This window comes from Ranitomeya imitator, chromosome 3 (assembly GCF_032444005.1).
Source record: "Ranitomeya imitator isolate aRanImi1 chromosome 3, aRanImi1.pri, whole genome shotgun sequence".
Classification (NCBI taxonomy): domain Eukaryota; kingdom Metazoa; phylum Chordata; class Amphibia; order Anura; family Dendrobatidae; genus Ranitomeya; species Ranitomeya imitator.
Genome location: NC_091284.1, coordinates 689,169,939 through 689,197,054, shown reverse-complemented (window position 1 = coordinate 689,197,054; position 27,116 = coordinate 689,169,939). Strand labels below are relative to the sequence as shown.

At 44.8% G+C, this 27,116-nt stretch overlaps 1 protein-coding gene across 1 annotated transcript in view; it reads left to right on the top strand.

Moving 5' to 3' along the window:
- The first annotated feature begins 717 nt into the window (after positions 1 to 717).
- Positions 718 to 27,116, top strand: part of TAC3 (tachykinin precursor 3) — a 216,230-nt gene continuing 189,831 nt past the window's right edge. The window contains exon 1 of the mRNA XM_069758530.1: positions 718 to 855. The gene's annotated coding sequence lies outside the window, so the exon portion shown is untranslated. The remainder of the gene's footprint in view (positions 856 to 27,116) is intronic.

The following is a 27,116-nucleotide window of genomic DNA, read 5'->3' as shown; positions in this document are numbered from 1 at the left end:
AACAGTGAGGGTCATGTGATATCAGTCCTTAGTTTTATAAGATGGTTGCAAAGCTATTTTCTATTTTGCCAGATCCTTTATCTCCGGTGACAATGGTCGGGTGTATTGAATTTTAGCATGCCTGATCCTTTTTGTCATTTGATGTTTGAATCGCTTGGCCTCTATACATATTGCATCATTGGTAAAACCCCGCGGAAATCATTTCTTCTAATGTGCATGAGCACTTTAACCAAGGTTTTAGTTTATCAGTCACAATATAGAAGGATGGCTTTATACCTTAATTTTTATTTTGTAGGTAATATACACATGTAGCAGAGCTGAATTTGCAACATGCAGTTAAGCTGGAATTATCACTTAATACAATATGGTATGTGTAGTATTCCGACAACCTACTGAACGATCTCTCCTCAGTTATCACAATGTCACACAATGCTGCTCTCTAGTGTGAAATGACACGTTCAGCTCTGCTACGCTGTTCTGTACGTGGAAGGTATACGATATTTGGAAGCATTCACAACAAAATAAAGCGATAACATTATTTAATGACAAATACTTTGCAAGAAAATGCCAAAAAACAAACAAACAAGGAATAACAAGAGTGACACAAATAATATTAGAGACACAAAGGGAAATAAAATGTTGAGGGGAGAAAGAAAGAGAGAAAAGGGGGAAAGACCGAGATTGGAAACTAAATAGGATGAGTTATACAGAAGAGAGGGAGAGATGGGATGAGTGACAGGAGCATCGCATCACCGAGGAGGACCGGGGTCTCTATTTAAAGGCAGAGGATCCGGTGCAGACTCCTCAAGGCAGATCACAGCTCTTCAGGAGAGGATCAGTGACTCCAGCATCCAGGTACAGCATCCACTACATGACTTGTGTCCTTCTAGGATATATTGCATCTTTACATTCTGTAGATATGTTTATTGTAGCTAATATGTATGAACAGGACTAAGTAGGGATTGTAGGATGTGTTTTATTCTACTGATCGCAGTATGGATTTAGCTGATTTGTGTATTAACGATGACTTAATTCATTCCAATGACTGATGTTTGATCATTTACAAAACTGCAACACAATCTGCACCCATGGAAACAACTATGTGATGCGCAAAGAGCACAGAAGTAAAGTACAGCACAGACTTCATCACAACCAGCAATGTATATATATGTATGTATGTATGTATATATGTATATCTACTTATAAACACAGTCCACTAATTCAATGTAGTTAGAGAATATCTCCCCTAAGTATCTACACCTAGTGATAATGATAGTTTAAAATAACCAATGTTTATTTCAACAATTAATGGAACGGATCCTCTTTCCCTAAATTAAATTATTTGGGGAGGTGGAGATAATGTGTGTGTGTATATATATATATATATATATATATATATATATATATATACATATATATATATATATATATATATATATATGTGTGTGTATATGTATGTATTTACAGTATGTATATATACACATATATATAGAGACAGATAGATATCTATATCTATGTATGTGTATATATAGGAAATGTATATATGTATGTATATATATATATCTGTATGTATATGTAGGTAATGTATATATGTATGTATATGTATGTGTATATATATATGTATGTATATATATATATATATGTTTGTTGCAGGTTTATTAGTACTGATAACAATAGACCGTTTACTAAGCACATTCTTGTAATCTGATTACAAGTATATAACCCCTTTAAATTCATCTCTGTCTGAAATAATCATTGAATAGCACCCATGTGAATAATGCAATTCTGTCAATGTTTTATAACTGATAAAACTTTATGTTGATGATGTCGTCGCTAGCATTAGAGAACGTAGAAAGCAGAGTTAATAGATGATGAAGACAACCCCTTTATCATCTATTACAGGATCTACTTGCAATAAGTAGTCTCATAGACTGAGTTTATTAGGAAAAGCCTTTTGCTCAGGTTTTTACAGCAGATATTTAATGGAGGTGACATCAACATTCGTCTACACTTTTAACTCTTCCATATCCACATTATTCTGCGTAGATAGGAAGGGAATATTATTTACAAACTTAGGCTACGTTCACATGACCATATTTTCGTCCAAGTTGTGACCTCACACATACAGCACTCGGGCAGTTTGGATAATGTTTTTTTTTTTGCATTGACCTAATGTCCACGTGACAAAAATTGCAGCATCCACTAGTTTCTTCCGCATTTCAGATGAGGCTTATTCATGTCTATGTGGATCAACTGTATATTATCCGATTTTTATAGATACATTGCCATTATTAACATAGGAAACTATTTTTAGTCTTGCAAATTAGTTCACTGCTGATTTATAGCAATAAATGCCATAAGGATGCTATACAGATGAAAAACTGTCCATTTTTTCTGCATGAAAATTTGACAATTTTCCTAAACTCGTGTGAATTTAGAGTAGTAAGAGAATCCAAATGACTAAGTAGCCAACGTCTTGCATAGATGAGTGCAAGGAGCCATGCTGTAAATATGCACCAGCAATGATGAAGTGTGTAAGAATAATAGAAACGAAACATAAGCGGATGGGTGGAACAGTAACAGTTATGGCCGGAGTTGTGTCCACATGGCATCTGGTAAGGGATACTTATCTGACGAGTCTTGTATGTAGAAGTCAATCTCCTAGATTTTAAGTAACACTGGATATAGGCACAAGCTATGATAGAAAAGGAACATTCTTCAGGTTTCACAATATGCCCCTTATGAGAAGATGCAGCAAGTGACACTGTGTAAAACACCATCTTAATAACCGCAAAACTGTAGCGCTCTCCAGTTACATAAATTAATAATTAGCCCCTAAACTTACAGTAATGACAAAGCTAATGACTGTACACCACAATAAAGAATGGTGTCTTTTTAGCTTTAATTATGCATTAACTGGCGCTTTGGGAAATATTCCACGCAGTGTTTATCTCATATCATTATATACATGATACTTAGAAGAAGAGTAAAGGTACCTTCACACTCAGCGACGCTGCAGCGATGCCGACAACGATGTCGATCGCTGCAGCGTCGCTGTTTGGTCGCTGGAGAGCTGTCACACAGACAGCTCTCCAGCGACCAACTATGCCGGTAACCAGGGTAAACATCGGGTTACTAAGCGCAGAGCTTAGTAACCCGATGTTTACCCTGGTTACCATCGTAAAAGTAAAAAAAAAAAAAAACACTACATATTTACATTCCGCTGTCTGTCCCCGGCGCTGTGCTTTCCTGCACTGACTGTGAGCACAGCGGCCGGAAAGCAGAGCGGTGACGTCACCGCTGTGCTTTCCGGCTGACCGGCGCTCACAGCCAGTGCAGAGAAGCACAGCGCCGGGGACAGACAGCGGAATGTAAGTATGTAGTGGTTTTTTTTTTTTTAGGTAACCAGGGTAAACATTGGGTTACTAAGCGCGGCCCTGCGCTTAGTAACCCGATGTTTACCCTGGTTACCAGTGAAGACATCGCTGAATCGGCGTCACACACGCCGATTCAGCGATGTCTGCAGGGAGTCCAGCGACGAAATAAAGTTCTGGACTTTCTGCAGCGACCAACGACATCACAGCAGGATCCTGATCACTGCTGCATGTCAAACTGAACGATATCGCTAGCCAGGACGCTGCAACGTCACGGATCGCTAGCGATATCGTTCAGTGTGACGGTACCTTAAGCACTCTGACAAACATCCATGTGGACAGGAAAAAGATTCTCCTGCCGTGATAAGGTCGTTTATCATATAGTGATCTGATGTTGCCTATATCTTCTACAAGAATGATCATGGCACACAATCGCCTCTTCCTCCAGAGGGGGGATCACAATGTAACCTGCTGATTGTGCTGATTTCATACACCGCCAATAATGAGAGCAGCATTTCGCATGCCCACCTTATGATTACCCATGTTATGATTAGCATACACGCGGATGGAATATGATAATAATCTAACACGCCATTCTGTTAGATTGCATCTTCCTTCCTGATACTTGCAAAATAATGGAAAGAGGAGGCTGGAAAAAGACTATCACTGCCAGGGTGGATAATCTGTTAGGGGATTCGGATATTGAAGTGAACTATGGTATTAGAGTAAAAGAATTGCACGGGTAGAAGAGAATAATTCAGTCATTGGTGTTTGTCAACCAGCACGTACAGTACATTGATATTGTTCTTGTACTGAATGATTTGCTACCACATTGTTCCCACAAGAACAAGAAGACGAGCCATACTTTCCCCAATTCAAAGAAAAATCCTCACAATGAAAGATCGTTTCGACAGAGCGCCCACATACAATACATTTAGTCCAGATTCACGTCTCAGCCATTCTAACTGTCTATATCTGTTGTAAACACGAAACAATTTTCTGAGACTGGTTTTACATGAAACACCGTACGAGGATAAAAATTACAAACACAGCAGACTTTTTCCAGAAGATGATGGTCATCAGTTGGTCAAAAACATTATTAACTGTTAACTTTCACCTGGCGAATGGTTAAAATGACTATTTTCATCAACTTTTGTCTGATGTATATGGCCACGTTAAGAGATGCAGTCAGTCGCTAGATGGTTATATTTGGATCCGAGGTAAGTTGTGCATTCATGTATAACCACATTGGGCATGTACAGTCGTCGTTGTAGAGCACAATTTATATTTAATAATATTTAACTAGAAAGAGTTATCAAAACCGAAATAACAAATTTACATATGTAACTGGAAATATAAATTCCTCTATAGTTATCTCTTGGGGCATTTTTTCACATATTGTATAGTCCCCAATGATTGATACCTTTTCGATTTAGCCATTTTTTGTTACCCTGATTCAGCAGGTCCTCAGCTTCCAAATAGATGTCTACTTTAGATAAACCTCTAAAGGAGTTCCGCAGGGCTTGTATGATACTCGTGAACTATTCAAAGACAAACTTAAATGACAGGGGGGGTTTGCCACCAAATGACCAAATAAGAAGTGATAATAACCTTTATTAACCTTTATTTTTATATAGCGCTTACATATTCCGCAGCGCTTTACAGTTGCACACATTATCATCACTGTCCCCGATGGGGCTCGCAATCTAAATTCCCTATCAGTATGTCTTTGGAGTGTGGGAGGAAACCGGAGTGCCCGGAGGAAACCCACGCAAACACGGGGAGAATATACAAACTCCTTGCAGATGTTGTTCTTGGTGGGATGTCTCTTTTTAATTTTAAGCAAAAATATTCTACCATTTTGCATCTGTAATCTCCATGGTAATAGACTACAAATTAATTCTTTAGTTACTATAGCTTTCCATCTGTGCCCTAATAAGTTCTAAACTACTGAATGTATGATAGGAAGAAGTAGAAACAGATACAAAATTCCTAACTGTCCCAATTGTATCAATTTTCTCTGTGAAACAAACCTTAAAGAGGTAAGTTTTATATAAATGCACCTTAACCCCTTAAGGGTTGAGCCACTTTGTACGTTAATGACCGAGCCTCATTTTTTAAATCTGACCATTATCACCTTATAAAGGTAATAAGAACTCTGGAACGCTTCAACGGATCCCACGGATTCTGAGAATGTTTTTTCGTGACATATTGTACTTCATGATGGTGGTAAAATTTGCTCGATATGACTTGCGTTTATCTGTGAAAGTAATTTGACGAAAATTTCACAAATTTCTTAAGTCTTTTGCCCTTAAACCAGAGAGTTATATCACACAAACTAGTTATTAACCCCTTAATGACCGCCAATACGTCTTTTAACTGATCTGAGATATAAGAGAATAGCATCCCCATACAGATGACAATCCAGCATCTGTCGGTTGTACACTATAGCTGACAACTTGCTGTACCAGCCACGATCAGTATTTGCACCATCTAAATATGTTTAACCCCTTAGATGCTGCTGTCAATAGTGACTACATCATTATAAATGGTTAACAGAGTGTGGGGGCTTCTTCTTTGTCACAATTGGTGCCCTCGGATCATGATTTTGTTGTCCTGATGTTTGCCATGGCAATTCATGACCAAATAGTGGCCTTAGAGTCTGACGGCTGTAGTAATCTGTTTAGAAGTTAGCAACACTTAGGTGGTAAAAATACACATTTTCATTTCTGTCATACCACTTTGCATTAATTCCTGTAAAGCACCTGAAGGGTTAATAAACTACCTGACAGCAGTTTTCAATATGTTTAGGGGTGCTGTTTTTAAAATGGTATCACGTTTGTGGGTTTCCAAATATATGGGACCCTGTTATGAAAGGCAATTCAGTACCACAATGGACATAGCGGTCAGAGCACATACAGTGATCTGACAATAACCCAAAATCATAGAAAGAGCTCTGAGACGTGGGAACTCTGCAGACCGCAATCCCTAATCCTCTCCAAACAACACTAGAGGCAGCCGTGGATTGCGCCTAACTCTACCTATGCAACTCGGCACAGCCTGAGAAACTAACTAGCCTGAAGATAGAAAATAAGCCTACCTTGCCTCAGAGAAATACCCCAAAGGAAAAGGCAGCCCCCCACATGTAATGACTGTGAGTAAGATGAAAAGACAAACGTAGGGATGAAATAGATTCAGCAAAGTGAGGCCCGACTTTCTAAACAGAGCGAGGATAGGAAAGATAACTTTGCGGTCTACACAAAACCCTAAAGAAAACCACGCAAAGGGGGCAAAAAGACCCTCCGTACCGAACTAACGGCATGGAGGTACACCCTTTGCGTCCCAGAGCTTCCAGCAAAACAAATAGACAAGCTGGACAGAAAAAATAGCAAACAAATAGCAAAGAAGCACTTAGCTATGCAGAGCAGCAGGCCACAGGAATGATCCAGGGAAAAACAAGTCCAACACTGGAACATTGACAGGAAGCCAGGATCAAAGCATTAAGTGGCGTTAAGTAGAGAAGCACCTAACGACCTCACAAGATCACCTGAGGGAGGAAACTCAGAAGCCGCAGTACCACTTTCCTCCACAAACGGAAGCTCCCAGAGAGAATCAGCCGAAGTACCACTTGTGACCACAGGAGGGAGCTCTGCCACAGAATTCACAACAGTACCCCCCCCTTGAGGAGGGGTCACCGAACCCTCACCAGAGCCCCCAGGCCGACCAGGATGAGCCACATGAAAGGCACGAACAAGATCGGGAGCATGGACATCAGAGGCAAAAACCCAGGAATTATCTTCCTGAGCATAACCCTTCCATTTAACCAGATACTGGAGTTTCCGTCTTGAAACACGAGAATCCAAAATCTTCTCCACAATATACTCCAACTCCCCCTCCACCAAAACCGGGGCAGGAGGGTCAACAGATGGAACCATAGGTGCCACGTATCTCCGCAACAATGACCTATGGAATACGTTATGTATGGAAAAAGAATCTGGAAGGGTCAGACGAAAAGACACAGGACTAAGAACCTCAGAAATCCTATACGGACCAATGAAACGAGGTTTAAACTTAGGAGAGGACACCTTCATAGGAATATGACGAGAAGATAACCAAACCAGATCCCCAACACGAAGTCGGGGACCCACACAGCGTCTGCGATTAGCAAAACGTTGAGCCCTCTCCTGGGACAAGGTCAAATTGTCCACTACATGAGTCCAAATCTGCTGCAACCTGTCCACCACAGTATCCACACCAGGACAGTCCGAAGACTCAACCTGTCCTGAAGAGAAACGAGGATGGAACCCAGAGTTGCAGAAAAATGGCGAAACCAAGGTAGCCGAGCTGGCCCGGTTATTAAGGGCGAACTCAGCCAAAGGCAAAATGGACACCCAGTCATCCTGATCAGCAGAAACAAAACATCTCAGATATGTTTCCAAGGTCTGATTGGTTCGTTCGGTCTGGCCATTAGTCTGAGGATGGAAAGCCGAGGAAAAAGACAAGTCAATGTCCATCCTACCACAAAAGGCTCGCCAAAACCTCGAAACAAACTGGGAACCTCTGTCAGAAACGATATTCTCTGGAATGCCATGTAAACGAACCACATGCTGGAAGAACAATGGCACCAAATCAGAGGAGGAAGGCAATTTAGACAAGGGTACCAGATGGACCATCTTAGAAAAGCGATCACAGACCACCCAAATGACTGACATCTTTTGAGAAACGGGAAGATCTGAAATAAAATCCATAGAGATATGTGTCCAAGGCCTCTTCGGGACCGGCAAGGGCAAAAGCAACCCACTGGCACGAGAACAGCAGGGCTTAGCCCGAGCACAAATCCCACAGGACTGCACAAAAGAACGCACATCCCGCGACAGAGACGGCCACCAAAAGGATCTAGCCACTAACTCTCTGGTACCAAAGATTCCAGGATGACCAGCCAACACCGAACAATGAACCTCAGAGATAACTTTATTCGTCCTGTGACAAAACACTCTGGGATCGCCTTTGCTGGGGTCAAAGGACACGTGGTTTGTGCATTGAATCTGAGGCGTACAGCAGGTTTCTGAGCAGGCTGACCTCAGGTCAGATTTATTAACGTGAAAGCAACACAAAAAACAAAACACAAAAATAAACCCTAGCCTGTCCGGCACTAACTAAACAAATACGTTGCTATCTCAACAACTGGGGGGCTTCTCCCAACCAGCTAACATCATACAGATCTTGAGCAGAGCTCTTCACTCACGTTTGTCTCACACAGGCAGGCAATCTGTGTGCCCCAGGCAGACACTGGAAACACCCAGCTGGTCATCTTTTATTCCTGCAATCATTAACCCATTAGCACCCTGAAGATACTGAGTGGCCTAATTCACATAGGGCAAACACCTGGGTGAGATATACCTGCCTCCATCTACCACACCAGCATGAGTCTTACAGTCCACCTATCAGGGACAAACAGTCTCTCCGCTGGACAACGATCAGGTTTATTAGCCTGAAATTTTTGCAACACCCGCCGCAAATCATGGGAGATGGCAGACACAATTACTCCTTCCTTGAGGATACCCGCCGGCTCAGACAAACCCGGAGAGTCGGGCACAAAACTCCTAGACAGAGCATCCGCCTTCACATTTTTAGAGCCCGGAAGGTACGAAATCACAAAGTCAAAACGGGCAAAAAACAGCGACCAACGAGCCTGTCTAGGATTCAACCGCTTGGCAGACTCTAGATAAGTCAAGTTCTTATGATCAGTCAATACCACCACGCGATGCTTAGCTCCTTCAAGCCAATGACGCCACTCCTCGAATGCCCACTTCATGGCCAGCAACTCTCGGTTGCCCACATCATAATTTCGCTCAGCAGGCGAAAACTTCCTGGAAAAGAAAGCGCATGGTTTCATCACTGAGCAATCAGAACCTCTCTGCGACAAAACAGCCCCTGCTCCGATCTCAGAAGCATCAACCTCGACCTGGAACGGAAGAGAAACATCTGGTTGACACAACACAGGGGCAGAAGAAAAACGACGCTTCAACTCTTGAAAGGCTTCCACAGCAGCAGAAGACCAATTGACCACATCAGCACCCTTCTTGGTCAAATCGGTCAATGGTTTAGCAATACTAGAAAAATTGCAGATGAAGCGACGATAAAAATTAGCAAAGCCCAGGAACTTTTGCAGACTTTTCAGAGATGTCGGCTGAGTCCAATCATGGATGGCTTGGACCTTAACAGGATCCAACTCGATAGTAGAAGGGGAAAAGATGAACCCCAAAAATGAAACCTTCTGCACACCAAAGAGACACTTTGATCCCTTCACAAACAAAGAGTTAGCACGCAGGACCTGAAAAACCGTTCTGACCTGCTTCACATGAGACTCCCAATCATCCGAGAAGATCAAAATGTCATCCAAGTACACAATCAGGAATTTATCCAGGTACTCTCGGAAGATGTCATGCATAAAGGACTGAAACACTGATGGAGCATTGGCAAGTCCGAACGGCATCACAAGATACTCAAAATGACCCTCGGGCGTATTAAATGCAGTTTTCCATTCATCGCCTGGCTTAATTCGCACCAGATTATACGCACCACGAAGATCTATCTTTGTGAACCAACTAGCCCCCTTAATCCAAGCAAACAGATCAGATAACAATGGCAAGGGGTACTGAAATTTAACCGTGATCTTATTAAGAAGGCGGTAATCTATACAAGGTCTCAGTGAACCATCCTTCTTGGCTACAAAAAAGAACCCTGCTCCTAATGGCGACGATGACGGGCAAATATGCCTCTTCTCCAGGGATTCCTTCACATAACTGCGCATAGCGGTGTGCTCAGGCACGGACAAATTAAACAATCGACCTTTTGGGAATTTACTACCAGGAATCAAATTGATAGCACAATCACAATCCCTATGCGGAGGTAGGGTATCGGACTTGGGCTCATCAAATACATCCCGGTAAACTGACAAGAACTCTGGGACCTCAGAAGGGGTGGATGACGAAATTGACAGAAATGGAACATCACCATGTACCCCCTGACAACCCCAGCTGGAAACCGACATGGATTTCCAATCTAATACTGGATTATGGACTTGTAGCCATGGCAACCCCAACACGACCACATCATGCAGATTATGCAACACCAGAAAGCGAATATCCTGCTGATGTGCAGGAGCCATGCACATGGTCAGCTGGGTCCAGTACTGAGGCTTATTCTTGGCCAAAGGTGTAGCATCAATTCCTCTCAATGGAATAGGACACTGCAAGGGCTCCAAGAAAAACCCACAACGCTTAGCATACTCTAAGTCCATCAAATTCAGGGCAGCGCCTGAATCCACAAATGCCATGACAGAATACGATGACAAAGAGCAGATCAAGGTAACGGACAGAAGAAATTTTGACTGTACCGTACCAATGGTGGCAGACCTAGCGAACCGCTTAGAGCGCTTAGGACAATCAGAGATGGCATGAGTGGAATCACCACAGTAGAAACACAGACCATTCAGACGTCTGTGTTCTTGCCGTTCAACTCTGGACAAAGTCCTATCGCACTGCATATGCTTAGGTTTAATATCAGGTAATACCGCCAAATGGTGCACAGCTTTACGCTCACGCAAGCGTCGACCGATCTGAATGGCCAAAGACATAGATTCATTCAGACCATCAGGCATAGGAAATCCCACCATGACATCTTTAAGGGCTTCAGAGAGACCCTTTCTGAAAATAGCTGCGAGCGCAGCTTCATTCCATTGAGTGAGTACAGACCACTTTCTAAATTTCTGACAATATACCTCTATCTCATCCTGACCCTGACACAAAGCCAGCAAATTTTTCTCTGCCTGATCCACTGAATTAGGCTCATCGTACAGCAATCCGAGCGCCAGGAAAAACGCATCAATATTACTTAATGCAGGATCTCCTGGCGCAAGGGAAAATGCCCAGTCTTGAGAGTCGCCACGCAAAAAAGAAATAATAATTCTCACTTGTTGAGCTGGGTCACCAGAGGAGTGAGGTTTCAAGGCCAGAAACAGTTTGCAATTATTTTTGAAATTCACAAACTTGACTCTATCACCATAAAACAAATCAGGAATAGGAATTCTTGGTTCAAACATAGGCTTCTGAACCACCAAATCTTGAATCTTTTGTACATTTATAACGAGATTATCCATTGAAGAGCACAGACCCTGAATCTCCATGTCCACACCTGTGTCCTGAACCACCCAAATGTCTAGGGGAAAAAAAAGGCAAAACACAGTGCAAAGAAAAAAAAATGGTCTCAGAACTTCTTTTTTCCCTCTATTGAGAATCATTAGTACTTTGGGCTTCCTGTACTGTTATGAAAGGCAATTCAGTATCACAATGGACATAGCGGTCAGAGCACATACAGTGATCTGACAATAACCCAAAATCATAGAACGAGCTCTGAGACGTGGGAACTCTGCAGACCGCAATCCCTAATCCTCTCCAAACAACACTAGAGGCAGCCGTGGATTGCGCCTAACTCTACCTATGCAACTCGGCACAGCCTGAGAAACTAACTAGCCTGAAGATAGAAAATAAGCCTACCTTGCCTCAGAGAAATACCCCAAAGGAAAAGGCAGCCCCCCACATATAATGACTGTGAGTAAGATGAAAAGACAAACGTAGGGATAAAATAGATTCAGCAAAGTGAGGCCCGACTTTCTAAACAGAGCGAGGATAGGAAAGATAACTTTGCGGTCTACACAAAACCCTAAAGAAAACCACGCAAAGGGGGCAAAAAGACCCTCCGTACCGAACTAATGGCACGGAGGTACACCCTTTGCGTCCCAGAGCTTCCAGCAAAACAAATAGACAAGCTGGACAGAAAAAATAGCAAACAAATAGCAAAGAAGCACTTAGCTATGCAGAGCAGCAGGCCACAGGAATGATCCAGGGAAAAACAAGTCCAACACTGGAACATTGACAGGAAGCCAGGATCAAAGCATTAAGTGGAGTTAAGTAGAGAAGCACCTAACGACCTCACAAGATCACCTGAGGGAGGAAACTCAGAAGCCGCAGTACCACTTTCCTCCACAAACGGAAGCTCCCAGAGAGAATCAGCCGAAGTACCACTTGTGACCACAGGAGGGAGCTCTGCCACAGAATTCACAACAGGACCCCTAAAGTCACTTCAAACATCCCTAAATGTCCCTAAAAAAATAAATTTTGTAAATTTCTTTGAAAAAATGAAAAATTGCGGCTACACTTTTAAACCTCCTAAAATGCTAACAAAATAAAATAACATTTTACAAATGGTGCTGATGTAAAGCAGACATGTGGGAAATGTTATTTATTAATGGTTTGCTGTTGTATAACTATCTGGATTAAAGGGATAATCATTCAAATTTAGAAAATTGCTAATTTTTTTAAATTTTTCTCAAATTTTTGATATTTTTTATAAATAAACACAAAAAATGTTGAACAAAATTTACCATAATCATAAAGTATAATGTGTCACGAAAAAACAATCTCAAAATCACTGGGATTTGTTGAAGCGTTGCAGAGTTAAAACCACATAAAGTGACACTGGTCAGATTTCAAAAATTTGGCTCGGTCACTAAAGGGTTAAACAACATTTACGACATGTTTACTTTTCATCAGAATGGAAAGAAATCCGGAACTCACGCGTAGAATAATTTCTTATTTATTCCCATGAAATCCTAACAACAGAAGTTTCAGCCCACCCCAGGCTTTTGTCAATGACTTGTTAATGTTTTCACTGGACTAATCACCATCCATCCTGATGGAACTGGAGAGGATCTGCAAGGAAGAATGGCAGAGGATCCCCAAATCCAGGGGTGAAAAACTTGATGCATCATGCCCAAGAAGACTCATGGCTGTACTAGCTCAAAAGGGTGCTTCTACTCAGTACTGAGCAAAGGGTCTGAATACTTATGACTAGTGTTGAGCGATACCGTCCGATACTTGAAAGTATCGGTATCGGATAGTATCGGCCGATACCCGAAAAGTATCGGATATCGCCGATACCGATATCCGATACCAATACAAGTCAATGGGACACCAAGTATCGGAAGGTATTCTGATGGTTCCCAGGGTCTGAAGGAGAGGAAACTCTCCTTCAGGCCCTGGGATCCATATTAATGTGTAAAATAAAGAATTAAAATAAAAAATATTGATATATTCACCTCTCCGGCGGCCCCTGGACATCACCGCGGGTAACCGGCAGGCTTCTTTGTTTAAAATGAGCGCGTTTAGGACCTGAGGAATGACGTCGCGGCTTCTGATTGGTCACGTGCCGCCCATGTGACCGCGACGCGACCTATCAGAAGCCGCGACGTCATTCCTCAGGTCCTAAATTCCTAGAATGAGGAGTTTAGTGCCTGAGAATGACGTCGCGGCTTCTGATTGGTCGCGTCAAGGTCACATCGGCGGCACGCGACCAATCAGAAGCCGCGACGTCCTTCCTCAGGTCCTAAACGCGCTCATTTTAAACAAAGAAGCCTGCCGGTTACCCGCGGTGATGTCCAGGGGCCGCCGGAGAGGTGAATATATCAATATTTTTTATTTTAATTCCTTATTTTACACCTCACTATGGATCCGATACCGATACCCGATACCACAAAAGTATCGGATCTCGGTATCGGAATTCCGATACCGCAAGTATCGGCCGATACCCGATACTTGCGGTATCGGAATGCTCAACACTACTTATGACCATGTGATATTTCAGTTTTTCTTTTTTAATAAATTTGCAAAAATGACTACATTTCTGTTTTTTTTTCAGTCAAGATGGGGTGCAGAGTGTAAATTAATGAGAAAAAAATGAAGTTTTTTGAATTTACCAAATGGCTGCAATGAAACAAAGAGTGAAAAATGGAAAAGGGTCTGTTAGGGCTAGCGGAACGCACCAAATAATAAGATAGATTAAGGTGCGTTCACAGCCTGGGGTCCACCGTGCATAGATAGAACCTGCTGCCAAGTAATGAAGGATTATATGGCGGTACCATGTGAATACACACACAGGATAACTTCACCCTGTGTGAAGGAAGCGAACCCTGTTGCGTCACAGGGCCGCAGTACTGCAAGTAACAAAACTAATAATTGAATAGCACGAGAGTGTGAACTGTGCCGTACTGGCGGACGCCACTAACCACCCTGACTTGGGTTAAAGAAGCACTCTAATGGTGCGTGGCACCGTACTGGCGGTCACAGCAATAGGTGCTGTTTCGTGTGTAAACGCTGTGAGTTCAGCCGGGCGCTAGATTGCAGCCATACACCTTACGCGAACAGTCATACACAAGGGATGGGTTTTTTAAGGAACGACTTGAAAACGTGCAGCCAGGAGCTCGGGGTGAATAGAGCACTGACTCACGAATCCCCTACAAGATTTGCTATCTCCAGAAATTTTTTCTGGCAGCAGGAGGCGAGATAATGTCGGTACAGGGGTGGCAGTGGACAAGGTTGCTGCAGCCACGCTAGCAGCCTGTACAGCAACTGCGGTAACATCCACAGCTGAGGTTGAGCTCTCGAGAGCCACCAACCTACCCTCCAGCTGCTGGATATACCGCAAGGATTGCTGTATGTCCGTCATTACTAGCCAGACCCTGGCGCTACTGTAATGTTAGGGCTAGCGGAACGCACCAAATAATAAGATAGATTAAGGTGCGTTCGCAGCCTGGGGTCCACCGTGCAGAGATGGAACCTGCTGCCAAGTAATGACGGACTATATGGCGGTACCATGTGAATACACACACGGGTTAACTTCACCCTGTGTGAAGGAAGCGAACCCTATTGCGTCACAGGGCCGCAGTACCGCAAGTAACAAAACTAATAATTGAATAGCACGAGAGTGCGAGCTGTGCCGTACTGGCGGACGCCACTAACCACCCTGACTTGGGTTAAAGAAGCGCTCTAATGGCGCGTGGCACCGTACTGGCGGTCACAGCAATAGGCGCTGTTTTGTGTGTAAACGCTGTGAGTTCAGCCGGGTGCTAGATTGCAGCCATACACCTTACGCGTAACGCGAACAGTCATACACAAGGGATTGGTTTTTTAAGGAACGACTTGCACTCATCAACACACACACGATTGACCGAAGCAGAGATGGTTCAAGATTCCCCCTGTGCAGAGGCGGGAACTCGACACCTGACATTACCCCCCCTCCTAGGGCCCTCCCTCCTTGGACCTCGCTACGCTCGAAGGCAGCAATGAGCTGAGGAGCTCGAACGTGTTCAGCAGGCTCCCAGGACCTGTCCTCTGGGCCATAACCCTTCCAATCCACCAAATTGAATTTTTTGCCACGTACCACCTTGCACCCCAAAATAGCGTTCACCTCGTAATCGTCCATAGACGAACCCGATGTCCCGGCAGATGACTCGGAAAACTGGGACATGTATACGGGTTTCAAGAGGGACACATGAAAGGTGTCGGTGATACCCAAGCGTGGAGGAAGGGCCAGACGGTAGACCACAGGGTTAACCTGTTCGAGGACCTTGAAGGGACCCAAGTAGTGAGGTGCAAACTTAGTGGACTCAACACGCAGCCTGATGTCATGGGCGGAGAGCCACACTAAGTCGCCAGGAGCAAAGGTCGGAGAGGGGCGCCGATGAGCATCGGCGGAGGACCTCATTCTCTCCTTGGAGGCCTGAATGGCATCCTGAGTGCAGTCCCAAATGTCCCGTGCCTCCACAGCCCAGTCTGCCACCCTGGAGTTGGCAGAAGACACAGGCATGGGCACAGGGACACGCGTATGCTGGCCGTAATTTAGGAGGAATGGAGTCTGACCGGTGGAGTCGGCTACGGCGTTGTTAAGCGCAAACTCTGCCCACGGTAGTAAGGATGCCCAGTCATCCTGCCTGGCAGAGACAAAATGTCGTAAAAATATGTGACAAAGGTCTGGTTGGCCCTCTCTACCAACCCATTCGTCTCGGGATGATATGCCGAAGAGAGATTCAACTCAATACTGAGTAGACAACAAAGCTCTCTCCAGAATCGAGATGCAAACTGGGGACCCCGGTAACCAACAACTTTGTCTGGCATACCGTGTAGGCGAAAGATATGTTTGATGAACAACACAGCCAGAGCCCGTGCAGAAGGTAGCCATGGAAGAGGCACCAAGTACACCATTTTGGAAAAATGGTCAGTGATCACCCAGAAAATGGTGCAGTTAAGAGACTTGGGTAAGCCCACTACAAAGTCCATCCCGGCCATCTCCCAAGGCCTGTCCGCCACCGGCAGAGGGTAAAGCAAACCCGCTGGCCGTTGCCGAGGGGACTTGTTCTTGGCGCAAGAGACACACGCCCGAACATATTCTACGACATCACGAGCCATATGCGGCCACCAGTATGTCCTCGCCAGTAACTCAGATGTCCTTTTGGAACCAAAATGTCCACCCACCCTGGACGAGTGTGCCCAAGAGAGAGCCTCCGGTCACAAACTGGATGGTACAAAAGTCTTGCCCGGAGGCACAGACTCTAGCGAAACCGGGGCCACAGTTTTCAAGCTCTCGTTGGGGACAATAAGCCGGGGCTCCTCTTCCTTCTCCACAGATGACACAACGGAGCGAGAGAGAGCGTCAGCCCGAATGTTCTTCTCCCCAGAAAGAAAATGGAGGGTGAAATGAAACCGGGAGAAGAACAAGGACCATCTGGCCTGGTGAGAATTTAACCGCTGGGCTGTCTGCAGGTACACCAAATTTTTATGATCGGTGAAGACTTGGAAGGGAAAACGAGCTCCCTCCAAGAGATGTCTCCACTCCGAGAAAGCCAACTTCATGGCTAGCAACTCCCTGTCCCCGATGGAATAATTCCTCTCTGCTGGCAAGAAGGTCTTGGAAAAGAAGATGCAAGGATGCTTCCGACCTTGAGCATCCTTTTGGAAGAGGACTGCTCCAGCACTGACAGATGAGGCATCCACCTCCATGATAAATGGCTTATCTACATCCGGGCGATGTAGGATGGGAGCGCTAGTGAAGTGTGACTTTATGGAGTTAAAGGCCTTGGAGACCTCCTCAAACTACAATTTGAGATTTGCCCCCTTCTTGGTGAGGGCAACCAAGGGAGCTACCAAAGTTGAGAAGTGCAGAATGAACTGGCGATAATTATTAATGGACCCCATAAAGCGATGCACCGCTTTAAGAGAATGGGGTTCCTGCCAGTCCATCACAGCCTGTAGTTTGGCAGGATCCATAGCCAATCCCTGGGCGGAAATGATATAGCCTAGGAAAGGTAAGGACTCCTGCTCGAACATACACTTCTCCAACTTGGCATAGAGGGAGTTTGCCCGTAGGTGGTCGAAGACTTTGCAAACATGTCTCCGGTGGGAGTCAATATCTGGAGAGTAGATGAGAATATCATACCGACGTGGAGAGCATATCCCGGAAGATGTCATTCAGAAAGTCTTGGAAGACGGCTGCGGCATTACAGAGTCCGAAGGGCATCACCAGATATTCATAGTGCCCATCCCTGGTGTTAAAAGCCATCTTCCATTCGTCCCTCTCACGGATTCGAATCAGGTTGTAAGCACCCCGCAGATCTGACTTAGTAAATACCCTTGCTCCCCGAAGCCTATCGAAGAGCTCAGATACCAAGGGCAAAGGATACTTATTCTTAACGTTGATGGCATTAAGACCCCTGTAGTCTATGCATGGACGCAATTCCCCATTCTTCTTCTGCACAAAGAAGAACCCTGCCCCAGCAGGTGACACTGACTTCCTAATGAATCCTCTTGCCAGATTTTCCTGGATGTACTGTGACATTGCCTCCATCTCCGGGAGAGATAAGGGATAGACTCGACCCCGGGAGGCTCAGCACCGGGCAAGAGATTAATAGGACAGTCATAGGGGCGATGGGGCGGAAGGGTCTCCGCCGCCTTTTTGGAGAACACATCTGCATAAGACCAATATTGCTTGGGGAGAGAGGATAGATCTGCGGGTACCTCTGTAGTAGCAACCTGAACACACTCCCTCTGACAGCTACCCCCACAAGATTCACCCCATCCCAGAATTCTGCCTGAGGACCACTCGATATGAGGAGAGTGGTACCGCAGCCAAGGTATTCCCAACAGGACCTCATCAATTACCTCAGGAATGACGAGCAGAGATATAATCTCCTGATGGTATGGCGACATGGACAGAGTAAAAGGGATGGTCTGGTGTGTTATCTGTGAGGGCAGTGTCGACCCATTCACCACTCGTACCGTTACTGGTTGAGCTAGCATAAACAGGGGTATTGCGTGACGTTGGGCGAAGGCAGAAGACATAAAATTGCCCTCCACCCCAGAATCCACACAGAGCTCTACCGAGTGGGAGGATGAGCCTATAATAATTGTCCCCTTAAAGGACAATTTGGAGGCAAACGTCGCCGTGTCTAGTGTACCTCCAACCACTACCACTAAACGCTGAAGTTTCCTCGACCACTGGGGACATCTGGTGGCAAGATGTCCTGACTGCTGGCAAACATGATAGACCTTGAGTGCACAAGCGGTCCGGGACTTAGATCCCGCTTGTGACACTTCCCTGGCCTCATGTGACTCAGGAACCAGGACTGGAGATTCCAGAGGTTTGGCAAAGGTAGGAGCCAGCCGAAACCTCTGCCTACACTGGGCTCGTTCTAACCTCCGCTCGTTAAAACGGAGGTCAATACGAGTAGAGAAAGTTATTAACTCCTCCAGTGTGGCAGGAATCTCCCTAGTGGCCAGAGCGTCCTTCACGTGATCAGCCAACCCCTTCCAAAATATGGGAATAAGGGCTTTATCCGACCACTCCAGCTCAGAAGCTAAAGTGCGGAAGTGGATGGCAAAATGGCTGACCAAGGACTCACCCTGAGTTAATGCCAGCAGTTGGAGCGCAGTATCATGGGTGACTTGAGTTCCTAAAAAGACCTGTTTCAGAGTGCTCAGGAACAGCGGAGCACTCTGCACCACATGATCGCCACGCTCCCACAGTGGCGTAGCCCATCCCAACGCCCTGTCCGACAAGAGAGACACAATAAATCCCACCTTAGCCCGCTCTGTGGGAAAACGTGCAGCCAGGAGCTCGAGGTGAATAGAGCTCTGACTCACGAATCCCCTACAATATTTGCTATCTCCAGAAAATTTTTCTGGCAGCGGGAGGCGAGATAATGTCGGTACAGGGGTGGCAGTGGACAAGGTTGCTGCAGCCACACTAGCAGCCTGTACAGCAACTGCGGTAACATCCACAGCTGAGGTTGAGCTCTCGAGAACCGCCAACCTACCCTCCAGCTGCTGGATATACCGCAAGGATTGCTGTATGTCCGTCATTACTAGCCAGACCCTGGCGCTAGTGTAATGTTAGGGCTAGCGGAACGCACCAAATAATAAGATAGATTAAGGTGCGTTCGCAGCCCGGGGTCCACGTGCAGATATGGAACCTGCTGCCAAGTAATGACGGACTATATGGCGGTACCATGTGAATACACACACGGGTTAACTTCACCCTGTGTGAAGGAAGTGAACCCTGTTGCGTCACAGGGCCGCAGTACCGCAAGTAACAAAACTAATAATTGAATAGCACGAGAGTGCGAACTGTGCCGTACTGGCGGACGCCACTAACCACCCTGACTTGGGTTAAATAAGCGCTCTAATGGCGCGTGGCACCGTACTGGCGGTCACAGCAATAGGCGCTGTTTTGTGTGTAAACGCTGTGAGTTCAGCCGGGCACTAGATTGCAGCCATACACCTTACGCGAACAGTCATACACAAGGGATGGGTTTTTTAAGGAACGACTTGCACTCATCAACACACACACGAATACAATAGTACACTAGCGCATGGCCGTGGGGTCATGCGCAGCTTATATAGCTGCAGCACATTCAGGACCTTCCAATAAAGGACCAATGGGAAGCTGCCACAGAAGTTAGCACCTTCAGGACCTTCCAGGAGGACTAATGGGAACCGCTGCAGCATCTGAGCATGTGACCCTCGATCTCCAACGGGAGATCTCACCCTGGGCATGCTCAGAAGGGAAAAAGCAGGACTTAGTCCCAAAAGCGTCTGCTCGCCGCTGCCCAGCACTGGCTTCAATGGCAGAAGCAGGAAAAGCAGCAGTAATCCTATGCACAGAGTGAGACTGAGCAAGACGCTGGGAACGACGTCTCCGCTGAGCAGACTCCACTGCGGCTGGAGAAGAATGGAAGACCGCAGAAGAGATGGTTTGAGATTCCCCCTGTGCAGAGGCGGGAACTCGACATCTAACAGGGTCTGAATGCTTTCCATACCCACTGTATATCGTCCAAGACTCACCAATGCAAGCCTATGGGTGCAAGAAAAACTCAGACACCGAATGGACCTTCCGTCTAGCTTGCGACAAATATGCACACATTTTCCTCATTGCAGCCCATTGAGCCATTAAATTCAATGGGGAAAAGCAATGAGAAATGTAAAGTCATACGGATGTCATAGGTGCGAGAAAATCGCATAATCGTATTGCAAACTCATTACACATGGATGACCATACGGAGAACACTTGTGCGACTCCCGGCAGGGAGACTCGGACCGATTTTTCTTACGTTAAGTGTGACCCCAGCCTTAGACTGTGGATGGAAAGCTGGAGAAAAAGCAAGATGGATCCACAAATGAGTGCAAAATGTTTCCAAAATTTTAAAATAAATTGCACCCCCTGGTTGGAAACAATATCAGTAGGAATCCCATGTAACTTCACAAATTCCTTGATAAACATTTGAGCCAAAGATCTTGTTGTTAGGTAAAGTGGGTAGCGCAATGAAGTGAGACATGTAAAAAATGGTAAAAATTATGTTATGTTTTAACTTACATAATGTTGCTAGTGAGATCAGCCAGTGTGATCAGCCACCAGAGTCTGGTAAGTATGAGTAGTAATAACAGGCTGAGGAGTTAACTCCCGAGATCCCAGTAAGCTCTCTCCAGCCCATTCATTTCGGAGCAGTAAGCTGCTCACCTCCAACTACTTTTCATCTCATAACAATAATAATAATTTTATTTCTATAGCACCAACACATACAACAGCACTTTAGATATGAGAGCGGACATGTATGAATTATAAAAGACATTGAACAGCAATACATTATTCAACAATTAAATAAGATTAGTGAGAACCCTGCTCACAAGCTTACAATCTATGATGACAGAAGCTGCTATCAGTCTTGAAACATGACAATCTCTTGCCCTTCTTAATGGCAGTTTCCAGAGCAGTACTCCTATTTATTACTCATTTGAGTGGTGTGCTTATTCAAATGCCCTGTTATCTGTATATGCAAACAGTGTAGACTCCAGAACAAGCATGGACAGACTGGCAATGTGGCACAGAACCATAAACTCAGCAGCAGAAAGCTAAACCAGAACTGTCACTTAAGAAAGAATTCCTGCCCTACCACTCCCTAGCTAAAAGAAAGTGAAATAAACTAGAGAGCTATGCTGTGTTAGGCCGGTTTCACACGTCAGTGGCTCTGGTACGTGAGGTGACAGTTTTCTCACGTACTGGAGCCACTGACACACGTAGACACATTCAAATCAATGCATCTGTGCTGATGTCATTGATTTTTTGCAGACCGTGTCTCCGTGTGCCAAACACGGAGACATGTCAGTGTTCGTGGGAGCGCTCAGATTACACGGACCCATTAAAGTCAATGGGTCCGTATAAAACACGTACCGCACACGGATGTTGTCCGTGTGCAGTCCGTGTGCCGTGCAGGAGACAGCGCTACAGTATGCGCTGTCCCCCCCACTGGTGCTGAAGCCGCGATTCATATCTTCTCTGCAGCAGCGTTTGCTGTAAAGAAGATATGATAAATCCTTTTTTTTTGGTTTCTCGTGTTTAAAATAAAGGTCCATGTCCCCACCCCCCTCCCACCCCCTGTGTGCCCGCCCGCTGTTCTTAAAATACTCACCCGGCACCCTCGCTGGCTGGCGCTGCTTCCTGTCCTGGCCGCACCTTCTACTGTATGAGCGGTCACGTGGGGCTGCTCAGTTACAGTGATGAATATGCGGCTCCACCCCTATGGGAGGTGGAGCCGCATATTCATGACTGTAATCGGTGGCCCCACGTGACCGCTCATACAGTAGAAGGTGCGGCCAGGACAGGAAGCAGCGCCAGCCAGCGAGGGAGCTAAATAAAACACATTTAAAAAATTTTAAAACAATGGAAATATATAAAAAAAATTATAAAATAACTAAACAATAAAAATAAAAAAAAATATTAAACCATCAAATAGGTATATTTATGTAAAAAATGATCAAATAAAATACACATATTTGGTATTGTCGCATTTGGAACCACCTGACTAGAGATGGGCAAACACCTGGATGTTCGGGTCTGGCGGGTTCAGCCGACCAGTTAGGCTGGAGTTCACATCGTATAAAAACATCGGGCCGTTTTACACGAACGAGAATCACAGAAATTTTCCCTGAACAGTGATCCGTTTGTCATCCGTGTGCAGTGTGAGGATGCAATTTCCTTGCATCTAGGCATCCATGTGACATCCGTATGGCGAGATTTTCTTGCCGGCTTGCAAAATGAGCATATAATGGATCCATGGCCTCAAATATTTGTGAAAATATATACACAGTCTCTCTCTCTCTCTCTCTTTCTCTCTCTCTCTATATACAGTGGGGCAAAAAAGTATTTAGTCAGTCAGCAATAGTGCAAGTTCCACCACTTAAAAATATGAGAGGCGTATGTAATTTACATCATAGGTAGACCTCAACTATGGGAGACAAACTGAGAAAAAAAAATCCAGAAAATCACATTGTCTGTTTTTTTATCATTTTTTTTGCATATTATGGTGGAAAATAAGTATTTGGTCAGAAACAAACAATCAAGATTTCTGGCTCTCACAGACCTGTAACTTCTTCTTTAAGAGTCTCCTCTTTCCTCCACTCATTACCTGTATTAATGGCACCTGTTTAAACTTGTTATCAGTATAAAAAGACACCTGTGCACACCCTCAAACAGTCTGACTCCAAACTACACTATGGTGAAGACCAAAGAGCTGTCAAAGGACACCAGAAACAAAATTGTAGCCCTGCACCAGGCTGGGAAGACTGAATCTGCAATAGCCAACCAGCTTGGAGTGAAGAAATCAACAGTGGGAGCAATAATTAGAAAACGGAAGACATACAAGACCACTGATAATCTCCCTCGATCTGGGGCTCCACGCAAAATCCCACCCCGTGGGGTCAGAATGATCACAAGAACGGTGTGCAAAAATCCTAGAACCACGCGGGGGGACTTAGTGAATGAACTGCAGAAAGCTGGGACCAATGTAACAAGGCCTACCATAAGTAACACACTACGCCACCATGGACTCAGATCCTGCAGTGCCAGACGTGTCCCACTGCTTAAGCCAGTACATGTCCGGGCCCGTCTGAAGTTTGCTAGAGAGCATTTGGATGATCCAGAGGAGTTTTGGGAGAATGTCCTATGGTCTGATGAAACCAAACTGGAACTGTTTGGTAGAAACACAACTTGTCGTGTTTGGAGGAAAAAGAATACTGAGTTGCATCCATCAAACACCATACCTACTGTAAAGCATGGTGGTGCTTTGCGGCTGTTTCTCTGCAAAGGGGCCAGGACGACTGATCCGGGTACATGAAAGAATGAATGGGGCCATGTATCGTGAGATTTTGAGTGCAAACCTCCTTCCATCAGCAAGGGCATTGAAGATGAAACGTGGCTGGGTCTTTCAACATGACAATGATCCAAAGCACACCGCCAGGGCAATGAAGGAGTGGCTTCGTAAGAAGCATTTCAAGGTCCTGGAGTGGCCTAGCCAGTCTCCAGATCTCAACCCTATAGAAAACCTTTGGAGGGAGTTGAAAGTCCGTGTTGCCAAGCGAAAAGCCAAAAACATCACTGCTCTAGAGGAGATCTGCATGGAGGAATGGGCCAACATACCAACAACAGTGTGTGGCAACCTTGTGAAGACTTACAGAAAACGTTTGACCTCTGTCATTGCCAACAAAGGATATATTACAAAGTATTGAGATGAAATTTTGTTTCTGACCAAATACTTATTTTCCACCATAATATGCAAATAAAATGTTAAAAAAACAGACAATGTGATTTTCTGGATTTTTTTTTTCTCAGTTTGTCTCCCATAGTTGTGTTCTACCTATGATGTAAATTTAAGACGCCTCTCATCTTTTTAAGTGGTGGAACTTGCACTATTGCTGACTGACTAAATACTTTTTTGCCCCACTGTATATATATATAAATATTATTAATAATCTTTATTTATATAGCTCCAACATATTCCGCAGCGCTTTACAGTTTAACAGTTTCAAACACAAGTCATAAGTAACAACGTTAACAATACAATAATTAAAGCACAATAAGATGACCCTGCTCGTGAGCGCTTACAATCTGCAATGAGGTGGGGGAGATACAAAGTACAGGAGCTTATTTACAATGATGTATTTACAATGATGGTCCAGCCATCTTCATGGGGTGGGGGATAGATGAAGATAGTGAATTGGGCAATGCGCCCTTACACATAAAATGACTTTTATTAGGGAACGTGATAGGCCGCTCTGAACAATTATATTTTGAGGGAGCGCCTAAAACTATACAAATAGTGAATGGTCCTAATTTCTTGGGGCAGAACATTCCAGAGGATTGGCGCAGCAGCGCGGGAGAGGTCTTGGAGACGGGAGTGGGAGGTACGGATTTGTGCAGAGGTTAGTCGAAAGTCATTTGCAGAGCGCAGAGGTCAGTTAGGCCGATAGACAGAAATAAGGGAGGAGATGTAAGGGGGTGCTGCACTGTGAAGAGCTTTGTGGGTGAGAACAAGTTCTTTGAATTGGATCCTATAATGAATGAGCAGCCAGTGTAATGACTGGAGAAGAGCGGATGCATCTGAATACCGATTAGCCAGGTAGATGACCCTGGCTGCTGCATTAAGGATAGACTGGAGAGGGGAAAGTCAAGTGAGGGGGAGGCCAATAAATAGAGAATTACAGTAATCCAGGCGGTAGTGGATCAGGGCGACAGTGAGGGTTTTTGTTGTTTCCATGGTGAGAAAAGGGCGGATTCTAGAGATGTTCTTTAGGTGTAAGCAGCAAGAGTGGGCAAGAGATTGTATATGGGATGAGAAGGAGAGATTGGAGTCAAACATAACACTCAGACAGGGTGCTTGCTGCTGGGGTGTTATTATGGTGCCACTCACGGAGAGGGAAATGTCAGGTTTAGGGAGGTTAGTAGACGGTGGGAGCAGAGGAAGTTCAGTTCTTGAGAGGTTGAGTTTTAGATAGAGAGCGGACATGATGTTGGAGACTTAGGACAGACAGTCACTGGCATTCTGAAGTACAGCGGGGGTAAGGTCAAGGGATGACGTATATAGTTGTGTGTCATTGGCATAAACATGGCATTGAAAGCCAAATCTGCTGATGGTCTGTCCAATCGGGGCCGTGTATAAGGAGAAGAGAAGTGGGTCAAGGACTGAGCCCTGAGGTACCCCGACAGTGAGAGGAAGAGGGGATGAAGAGGAGCCAACGAATGATACACTGAAGGAGCGGTCAGAAATATAGGAAGAGAACCAGGAGAGAGCAGTGTCCTTAATGCCTATTGACTGGAGCCTAGACAGTAGGAGATGGTGGTCAACAGTGTCAAAAGCTGCAAAAAGGTCGAGAAGAATGAACAGAGAGTGGTCACCATTACAATTTGCTGTCAGAAGGTCATTGGTCACTTTGATGAGTGCAGTTTCTGTCGAATGTAGGGGGCGGAAGTTGGACTGTGAAGTGTCTAGGAGGGAATGAGTGGAGAGGTATCTGGTAAGGTGGGAGTAGACCAGGCGCTCCAAAAGTTTAAAGATGAAGGGAAGATCGGAGACCGGTCTGTAGTTACAGGACAAGCGACTTGCAGCTGTAATCGCAGCAAAAGGTGGCACAACAAAGTATTAAGTTAAAGGGGCCGAATAATATTGCTCGCCCCACTTTTCAGTTTTTGAATTTCCACAAAAATTTAAAATAACCAATAAATTTCATTCAACTTCACAATTGTGTTCCACTTGTTGATCCTTCACCAAAAATTTACATTTGGTATCTTTATGTTTGAAGCATGATGTGTGGGAAAAAGTTGAAAAGTTCAAGGGGGCACGAATACTTTCACAAGGCACTGTATTTGTGCAGGATGGATCGAGAGAGGGTTTCTTTAGTAATGGAGTAATGATAGAGTGTTTGAAGGAGGGGAAAATGCCAGAGGAGAGGTAGAGATTAAGGGCTCATACTCACATGCGAGAAATTCAGATAAGTCTCGCATGTCAATACCAGGAACGGCACGCAGCACTCAGGAGTGGAGCGTGCGGCTGCATGTATTGCTGTGCAGCCGCACGCTCCGCTTCTGAGTGCTGGGTGCAGTGCCGGGTATTGACATGTGAGACTCATCCGAGTTTCTCGCATTTGAGTATCAGCCCTAAAGATTGTTGTTAGGTGAGTTGTGACGACTGGAGAGAGTGACTGGAGGAGGTGTGACGGAATGGGGTCAGTAGTCAGTAGTGCATGTAGTTGGATGAGAAGAAGAGAGGAGCCTGGAGACTTCTTCTGTGATGTGATCAAAGGTGGAGAGTGAGCCAGGGGAAATACATCATTGTAAATACACACCTGTACTTTGTATCTCTCCCACCTCATCGTAGGTTGTAAGCTCTCACGAGCAGGGTCGTCTTATGTTGGTTTAATTATTGTATTGTTAACATTGTTACTTATGACTGTTGTGTTTGAAACTGTTAAATTGTAAAGCGCTGCAGAATATGTTGGCGCTATATAAATAAAGATTTTTATT